Source organism: Stomoxys calcitrans, chromosome 3, assembly GCF_963082655.1.
Source record: "Stomoxys calcitrans chromosome 3, idStoCalc2.1, whole genome shotgun sequence".
NCBI lineage: Eukaryota > Metazoa > Arthropoda > Insecta > Diptera > Muscidae > Stomoxys > Stomoxys calcitrans.
This window is the reverse complement of record NC_081554.1, coordinates 139,276,109-139,286,108: the sequence shown is the minus strand read 5'-3', so window position 1 is coordinate 139,286,108 and position 10,000 is coordinate 139,276,109. Positions and strand designations below refer to the sequence as shown.

General features: G+C 48.6%; 1 pseudogene; it reads right to left on the bottom strand.

Annotated features, from left to right (window-relative positions):
• Positions 1 to 9,731, bottom strand: part of LOC131996481 (large subunit ribosomal RNA) — a 10,827-nt pseudogene extending 1,096 nt beyond the window's left edge.
• Positions 9,732 to 10,000: the final 269 nt, after the last annotated feature.

Here is a 10,000-nt window from a genome sequence, read left to right as displayed (position 1 = left end):
AAAGGCCCGAAGACCAATATCTCCCACTTATTCTACACCTCTTATGTCTCCTTACACTGCCAGATTAGAGTCAAGCTCAACAGGGTCTTCTTTCCCCGCTAATTATTCCAAGCCCGTTCCCTTGGCTGTGGTTTCGCTAGATAGTAGATAGGGACAAATCCTAGTGGTGTTTAATGCAGGCACCTGCCGCGTTGGCCTAATCCTGCAGGGCTCTCAACCCCGGGTGAATATAATGCGTCCACCAACGCCCCCACACATAGCCTAAGATATGCATGGGTACCAATTCGAGTTCACGTTGTCTGGACGCGTTCTCCCCCTTGGTTAGGGGCGGAGCACTATCTAAAACTCCTTCCGATCTATGGGTCACGGCACCCGGTTGCAATGCAACTCCACATCGAGCTTGCGCTCTACCCGCGATTTGGGTCCAAACCACAGCCACCACGTTACTCCCCACTGGGGCCTCACCATAGTCGGGCTGGAATCGAAATTCCAGGGGCCCCCGACTCCCGTGGTACCAGATTAAGGACTCCGGTCAGACCTCGTAGCCGAAGCTACTACCAGTTGAACCCCAAACGGTTCCGGACTGGTCACCTGAAAGGAAAACGGCCAAAGCCATTCTCCCAAAAAGACCCCCCCCCCCCATCCCCCTCAAAAAACCCCCAACACCGCCAAGATCAAAACATGGTCGCAAACAAAAAACGGACTAAAAACCATTACGGACGTAAAAACGGACAAAATACCCAAACACGGACATAAAAACGGACGAGAACCCTATGCGGACAAAAGCAGACAAATTCCCTATACGGACATGACGGACAAAACGAACGGACAAGAACAGTCACTTCCCACTACGGACAAAAAACGGACGAGCACACAAAAAGCGGACAAAACATCAAGAGCCAAACCATCGGACGACCTCGCCAGAGGCCTATCACCGCCCACCTAACATCCTCCTCCTTCCAAACACCGCCCTCGCAAAGGTGGCCAACCTCGCAAACGTCCCAGAGTCCAACAAGGCCCTGCTCAAATCCCACACCCCCTCTGCATAGGATATACCCATGGCACCTAAGTCCCTGATGTCCGAATAGTACGGGCACTCAGTCAGTAAGTGCACCACGTCCTCAACCACACCCCCGCAGGCAGGACAACCTGCAGTCGTCGCCAGACCCCTTCTATGCAAAAATGCATTGAGAGAGCCATGTCCCGTCAGTAAAAACCCAAGACTAAGGCCAAAGCCAAAATCGGGTCTGTCCACAACAAACGTCGCGTCCCCAATAAACCGGTAAGTAACCCGTCCATTGTCACTGTCAGTCCAACGTGTCCTCCACCTATCATAAAGGCACTCCAAAAGGTGTGCCTTAAGCCGCCTAACATCCCCATTCATCAGATCCGGATCAGGAAGCCAATCCCTTTCAGCAACCGGAAGACCCCTCCTAGCGTTATACAAAACCGCGCGACGGATCACCTCCAAATCAAGAGGCGCAGCACCCAACAATACCTGCATCGCATCCGAGGAGACAGTCCTACACAAAGGCGCGCACGCCAACATAGCCGACCTCTGGCAAGAAGTCACCTTCTCACGTCCATGAACAGTCATGACTGCCCGATACCATATAGGCGCGCCATAAGTTGCACAGGCAACAAATAGTCCCGCATATATAGTCCGTGCAGCACGCCTGCTCAGACCCCAGTCACTCCTCAGAATGCGCCTAAGCACAACTGCCACCGCGGAAAGCCTTTCCTTTACATGGTCCAAATGGGCCAGGAAACGCAACCTCTCCGACACAACTACACCAAGGTACTTGACCCGCGGCGAGTATCGCAACGATACCGGGCCAGCTCTAATGAGCGGAGGCCGGCTAGAAGCCAATCTGCCCTTAAGCAGCATCAAAACCGTCTTCTCAGCAGCCACCTCAACACCCACACGATCACCCCATTCGCGCACCATACGCATGGCCTCCTCACCCAGGCGTTCAAGAGCAGCACGAGACTGCCCCTCGACCAAGATGAGGAGGTCATCCGCATAGGCACAAACCTTAAAGGAACGCGCCAACAGCTGAAGCAGAGAATCCATCATGAGGTTCCAAATGAATGGACCACAGATGGAACCCTGCGGACAGCCCCTTACAACGTCCTTCCAGACCGTTTCGCTGGCCCCTACCACACAAGCCCTCCTGTCACTAAAGTAACTGCGCCACAGACCAATCTCCTGACATCCCACCTCAACCAGCCTCGCGAGCACGCTACGCCATAAAAGGTTGTCAAATGCCCCAGTAGATAGGGACAGTAGGAATCTCGTTAATCCATTCATGCGCGTCACTAATTAGATGACGAGGCATTTGGCTATAATAATCATCTTTTATTTCTTAAAATACTACCCTATAACACACATTTAAGACCAATTTTAAATTAGCGTTAAACTTAATCCTAAATATATCTTACAGCTAGCATCCTAACATAAAAGCGTGTTCCGTGAACAAATTTCGACGTTTATCCGGTAGTCGTGCACCTGATCTCACCTTTTCCTTCCTCATTCATTCAATTCATTTTCTAGTTTCCCTACTATTGAATCCTACAACTAAAAACTAATATCGATATTAGTATAGCGTAAAATAATAGAGGTAATAGTATTAAAATAAATGCAAGTGTAGATGCAGTTTATGTTGTTGTTGTTGTTGTTGTTTTGTTGTTTTGTATTCCCGCGTCATACTACGCAGCAGCAGCCCAGATGCATCTCATAAATTTAGAGTGCGCTATTATTCCTCCTTTGAGGACCCCAATGATCGCTTCTCGTACCACTTGGGGCCCTAGCTCCAGAGCCTCGAGGAGCTGATTGTTATCGCGGCACCAGCCCCCTCTGGCGCCGATTATAAAGGGGAGCACAGAAATCGACCCCTGGGGGAATAGTTCCTGAACCTTAGCCAGAAAGCCGGGGGTGGAGTAATACGCGCCCTTGGCCTGGTGGTGGGTGGCCAGCGGCTCTTCCCCTTCCCAGTGCACACCGACGTCCGATACAATCACCCGGGGGCCTTTAACGAATATAAGGTCGGGCTTCCTTAGGCCCTCCGAGCTGTATACGTGCATTTCGATGTGCACCGTCCACCCTTTCCGGCGGGCTGCCAGGGCTATGCGGTCTTGCACATAGTTGTGCCTGTTAATTCTATCAGCGTGTGTCGTCTGGCAGGCCTGCAAGATGTGGCATATCGTCTCCTGCCTGGTGCATCCCTCTGTCCGACATCCCCTCCTGTTTGGGGGGTTCGAGGGTATTGCCCTGCAAGGCAGCAGGTTGTAGCGCAGCTGAATAGACTTCACGTAGTCTTCCCCAGACCAGAATGGGGGTGGGTCGTATATCCACCTGCTCGACTCGCGGTGGCCTGCAACCTGTCTTAGGCCTCCACATCCCGAAAAGGAGCGGTTAAGCGTTGCCGCATGGTGCTCTAAATTCTCTCTCTTCCCACTTACGGGAAGCACCATGCCAAAGATTCTGTTGGTCCACTCATTATCCTCCTCTGCAACCGCTCTAAATATGGCATCAGCATCCATTAGTTTCCTGACTCTCTCCGCCATTATACCTGGGATCCTCTCGGCTAGGCATAGGATACCCAAACCCCCCTCCTTGACCGCGGCGTGGATGATGGAACCGTGCGAGTGGGGGTTTAAGTGTAGTACTCCTCTCACAAACACCCTGATCTTCCGATCCGCCTCCTTCAGGACTTTCCTGGTGACCATCGGTTGTTGTAGATATGCGATGTATCTTGGGAGCAGAAAGTCCCTCAGGAGGCGTAGTTTCTGGGCCGGTTTGAGGGGGGACCGCTTGAGCCTCTGTAGATGTGAAAACAGCAGATGTGATGCGCATGTGTTCTCGCCAAATGGGGTGAATTCCGCTCCTAAGTACCTGATTGCCTGTCCCACGTCCACCGCCGGGATGGTGGATTCGCCGCATTTTATATGGCCCCCAGCTACCAAAACTTTCTTTTTACTGGGTACCGTAACCAGATTAATTACATGACTCTTGGCTGGATTGATGGCCATGCCCCTCTCCTCGATGAAACGCCTCACCGTCTCCACCATCCTCTCCGCGTCCTCACCATTGTTCGCGAACAGCAATATGTCGTCGGCGTAAGCAAGGGCTTTGAGGTTAGCTCCGCCGATTCGAATGCCCGAAAAGTTGTTCAGTTCTGCCAGAAGTTCGTCCATGACCAGGTTGAATAGCATGGGCGATATGGGGTCACCTTGTTTCACCCCCCGCTGGACCAGTATTTCCGTGGAGCCGCCGTCGAACGATGTAGTAGCGCCCCTCAGGTTTTGCTCCATGTATTGGATCATCCGGTTGTCGATGTTTGCTCTACGGAGCGCCCGCTTAACGCTCTCATGCGACACTGTGTCGAAGGCCTTGGAGATGTCGAGTGACACAAAGCAGAGCGGGTGGCCCCTCCCTCTCGCGAGCTTCACAACAGAATTCGCCACAGCAACATTGGCGAAGCATCCATCTATTCTGCAAAAGCCACGCTGATTCCGGCACAGGGTTATTCTCTCTAGACGCCTGCTCAGAATTTTGTGCATGAGGCGTATAATTATGGAGGAGATCGTAATTGGCCGCCAGTCTGTCGTCACGCCTGCCTCCCCACCGATGGCTTTGGGTAGCAGTATCGTGCGGCTTTTCTTTAGCTCCTGGGGGGTGTATTCCAGGAGGATGCAGCCATTGAAGAGGAGTAGCAGTAGGTTGATATCCAACCTCTTGAGTGTTCTCAGGGTTATCCCATCCGGCCCGGGTGTCTCGGTGTGCATACACTTGAGGGTATTCTTTACTTCCTCCCCAGTGAATGGCTCCGTGACCGTTGTGATGTGGGGGAAGCGATCCAGAATGGGTTGGTTATCGCTGGCGGAGGGGGCTGCAAAAATCTCCGCATATCTTGCCTCTACCGCATCCATTCCCTCCGACGCTCTGTGGGTCCAGCCCAGATTCTCCAGGATCCTTTTCGCCAAGTTGCGCGGACAGGCCTCATACTCGCGTTGGGCCAGGCGATACTCCTTTGCCCTCCTTCTCCTGGCGCTCATCGGGCCCGATAGGACGTATCTGTCCTCCACCTGAGAGAAGGTTCCAACTGGTCTTCCTCTGCCTTCTGTCATCATTCGCACCAGATCGTCAAGTGCCTGACTGTCACCAGGGGAGCTCATAATTCGCGTACGAATGCCATCGTACTCTGAGCTCAGCCGCAGGGCCAACATAGATTCCCTGAGCGGCTCGCTCTCAATCACTAGCGCACTGGTTTCTTCGGCTGGTTCATACTCCGATGAAGATCCACCATCACTAGTGACCCTTACCCTGGCTCTGGCCTCTTGCACCGCCGCGATGTAAGATCTGCGTTGCCTTCTTTTCTTAATGGCATCGCGAGACCTCGTGCTATTCTCAACAAGGGCGTCGATTATGGCTGTCGGGTTTGTGGGGTCCAGAGACGCTTCCAGCTCTACCATGGCCGCCTGTTCGTCGCGCGTCCATGCCCTTTTTGGGCGCGGGGGAGCTTCCTCCACGAGGGCTTGGTTGTATACCGATGGGTGGGCGCGTCGGATATGCTGTCTAAGGCCCGCATAGGTGTTAAACGTGCGGCCACAGACCTCGCATACATTCTCCATGTCCATATTGCCCCTGCATGTTTTGCGCCGAATGTGTTGTTTGAGCGCCGGTTCACTGGCAAAGGTACTATCGCAGACCTGGCAGGTGAAGATCGCCTGCATGTTTGAGGGCTGGCGCAGTTGTTGAGATGAGAGCGGCGATTGACGTTGGGGACGTTGTCGCTGCCGGGGGGACCCATGCTGCGGACGGTGATGTTGCCGTGGAAGTTGCTGATGCGGGGACTGCTGTCGTGGAGAGTGTCGCTGTTGCGATCGAAGTTGGTAACGGGTGCGTTGATATTGTTGCTGCGGCCGTTGTCCCGAAGGGGGCTGCTGTTGCGGTGGCGATTGGAGGTGCTGCTGTTGGGGGGACTGTTGTTGCGAGCCCCGTTGTTGCAGAGATCGTCGCTGCGGTGGCTGCAGTTGCGCGTGTTGTTGCTGCGGAGATTGATGTTGCTGGGGGACTCGACGCTGCCGATGCCGCTGCTGCAGCGGAGATTGTTGCTGCGAGGATTGCTGCTGTGATCGGAGTTGGTATCGGCCACGCCGCTGGTGTTGCTGCTGTTGGTGTTGTGTAGGGGAGAGTAGCTGCTGCTGCTGATGTTGCTGCTGCTGCTGACTTGGTTGCTGATGTTGTTGCTGCTGCTGATATTGTTGCTGCTGCTGTTGTTGCTGCGGCTGTTGGTTGTGCTGCTGATTTTGTTGCATCTGTTGGGAATCACGCCGGTGTCTGTTGCTGCGCAAATTTCTTTGCGGCTGCCGTGGATGTTCACGCTGCTGATGCTGTTGCAGCTGTTGACTCGGCGGTTGTTGAACACTTGCTGACTCACTCGATGGCGATGGCGGCCTCACCGAATTGCTGGCTTGCCTTAGTCTTCTCGTTTGCCTGGTTTCCATCGCTCAACATACTCTCCTCCTCACGAAAGAAAGCGAAACTCTCATTCAATATATGTACTAATGCGGACCCCTAAAGTAAGGGCCAAAGGTGTGCCATCACAGGGTCCAGATGGTAACGGACCAAAAATTCAAATGATGACGGGTTGGTGGCTGTGCTATGTATGAAGCACCCTGTTAATCAGCTGTATGAAAGCTTACCAACGGGTTCGTGTCCTCGCTAAGCGGAAATGGGCGAGCTTCTAGCCCAGGCACGAACCCCAACAAGCAGGTGGCTACTCCGGTCGCAGTACAAGTATGTGGCAATAATAAAAAGCTCAAACACTAACACACTCATACGCACCTGACCACGCTGCCTGCTAGCACCAACCAGAACCATCAGCAATGCAATAAAGATGATAATATTCCGATGGAACTAATCCGCAAATAACTTTGGCATCCGCCGGTCGATTTACAAGATTCTGGTACCACCGTAATCGTCACACTTTAAGCTAAACGCCGATGTAAAAATCTACTCGCTTTCCGTAGAATAACCCAGTCAAAATCACGGTTTAACTGGAGCGAATAAAAAACACGTCCGCACAGAACAAAGACTGAGTTAAGAGAGAGTCATAGTTACTCCCGCCGTTTACCCGCGCTTACTTGAATTTCTTCACTTTGACATTCAGAGCACTGGGCAGAAATCACATTGTGTCAACACCCGCTAGGGCCATCACAATGCTTTGTTTTAATTAGACAGTCGGATTCCCCAAGTCCGTGCCAGTTCTGAATTGATTGTTAATTGATAGTCGTTATAATATAAAGAGAATACACCTTGCGATGATAACCTAAAAATTTTAGCAAGAAAGTTCCACAATTGGTTACGTAACTACTATCCGAGGAACAAGATCCGTAGACCTCTATTTACCCAGAACGAGTACATAAACCATGTTATTGCTTCCCAATCAAGCCCGACTATCTCAATCTTCAGAGCCAATCCTTATCCCGAAGTTACGGATCTAATTTGCCGACTTCCCTTACCTACATTATTCTATCGACTAGAGACTCTTCACCTTGGAGACCAGCTGCGGATATTGGTACGGCCTGTTGAGAAGTTTGCGTGACCCCACCATAAATTTTCAAGGTCCGAGGAGAAAATATCGACACAACAGTAAATGTCATGCTCTTCTAGTCCATCTACCATATCTCTCTTCGAAAGACTTCCATGGTAGTACGACTATAAAACAGAAAAGAAAACTCTTCCGATATCTCTCGACGGCTTCTTTATGGTCGTTCCTGTTGCCAGGATGAGCGCAAGGCCCATATTTAATAACAAACGGATACTCAACAGGTTACGGAATTGGAACCGTATTCCCTTTCGTTCAAAATTATTCAAGTGTTTAATTACTCTCTCATATTGTGAAAATATGCGTGTGTGTTATTATAACTTGAAAATTTTCAGCTTTCGCCTTGAACTTAGGACCGACTAACTCGTGATCAACCACTGTTCACACGAAACCCTTCTCCACTTCAGTCCTCCAAGGTCTCATTCGATTATTTGCTACTACCACCAAGATCTGTGCCAATGGCGGCTCCATGCAGGCTTACGCCAAACACTTCCATGCACACCATTGTACCCTCCTACTCACTAAAGTTTCAAAGTTTATAATCCAACCGAAATTGAACATAAACCATTTACTTTAGCGGTAATGTATAGGTATACAACTTAAGCGCCATCCATTTTAAGGGCTAGTTGCTTCGGCAGGTGAGTTGTTACACACTCCTTAGCGGATTACGACTTCCATGTCCACCGTCCTGCTGTTTTAAGCAACCAACGCCTTTCATGGTTTCTGCATGAGTTGTTAATTTGGGCACCGTAACATTACGTTTGGTTCATCCCACAGCGCCAGTTCTGCTTACCAAAAGTGGCCCACTGGGCACATTATATCACAACCACAACCTTCATACCAAGAAAGGTGAGGTTCTTACCCATTTAAAGTTTGAGAATAGGTTAAGGTCGTTTCGACCCTAAGGCCTCTAATCATTCGCTTTACCAGATAAGATTATTTTACATAATTTTTAAATGCACCAGCTATCCTGAGGGAAACTTCGGAGGGAACCAGCTACTAGATGGTTCGATTGGTCTTTCGCCCCTATACTCAATTCTGACAATCGATTTGCACGTCAGAACTGTTTCGGTCTTCCATCAGGGTTTCCCCTGACTTCAACCTGATCAAGTATAGTTCACCATCTTTCGGGTCACAGCATATATGCTCAAGGTACGCTCTGGTTAGAGGCATAAATAATATAAATATTATTATGCATAACTGATAGAACGCCCCGGGATTGAATTAATAGACTATTTCTAGACTAAAAACTAATCCCATAATAGTTATGTTAATTACGCTATTAGGTTTTTTAATTCCCAATAACTTGCAAATATGTTAGACTCCTTGGTCCGTGTTTCAAGACGGGTCCCGAAGGTATCCTGAATCTTTCGCATTGTTAATCATATAAACGCATATAATAAACACAATAATCATGATTACCATGCCATTATAGAATATAAAATATTCAAGCGCTATATATAATAAATCTATCAACACTTTATCAAATCACCAGCACTTATTCTATGTTAAAATGCAAGCATAATAATTTGAATAAACTTAAGCCAATGATCTTATGATAAATCATAATATTAATAGATTACAATGTCCTTTTATGGAAAAAATGCACACCATTCCCACAGTATTATTCATACCGCAGTCATAATGTTGAATTTTCCATATGGATATTCAGGTTCATCGGGCTTAACCTCTAAGCAGTTTCACGTACTATTTAACTCTCTATTCAGAGTTCTTTTCAACTTTCCCTCACGGTACTTGTTTACTATCGGTCTCATGGTTATATTTAGTTTTAGATGGAGTTTACCACCCACTTAGTGCTGCACTATCAAGCAACACGACTCTTTGGAAATGTTCTCTAGTAATCATTAACGTTATACGGGCCTGGCACCCTCTATGGGTAAATGGCCTCATTTAAGAAGGACTTAAATCGTTAATTTTTCATACTAGAAATTGAACATTCCATACACTGCATCTCACATTTGCCATAAAGACAAAGTGACTTAGTGCTGAACTGATTTCTTTTCGCTCGCCGCTACTAAGAAAATCCTTGTTAGTTTCTTTTCCTCCCCTCATTAATATGCTTAAATTCAGGGGGTAATCCCATATGAGTTGAGGTTGTTTAAACTTTATTTTTTTTCTTTTGTACTCTCAATAGAAATTCCATCATTTTTATGAAAAAATCTTTTCTCTCTTCAATGTATATTTATATGTGTATATGTTTTTCAATCAAAGACAATTCTAGTTCATAAAAAATTTTTATGCTAGACCTTCCTCAATCAATTGAAAAACAAAGTATTCAACAAGAAATACTCGAATTTTTTCAATGAGGCTTCTATCTTGACTATTCATATTATGGACTTTAACATCCAGTAATATAACATGTGCTT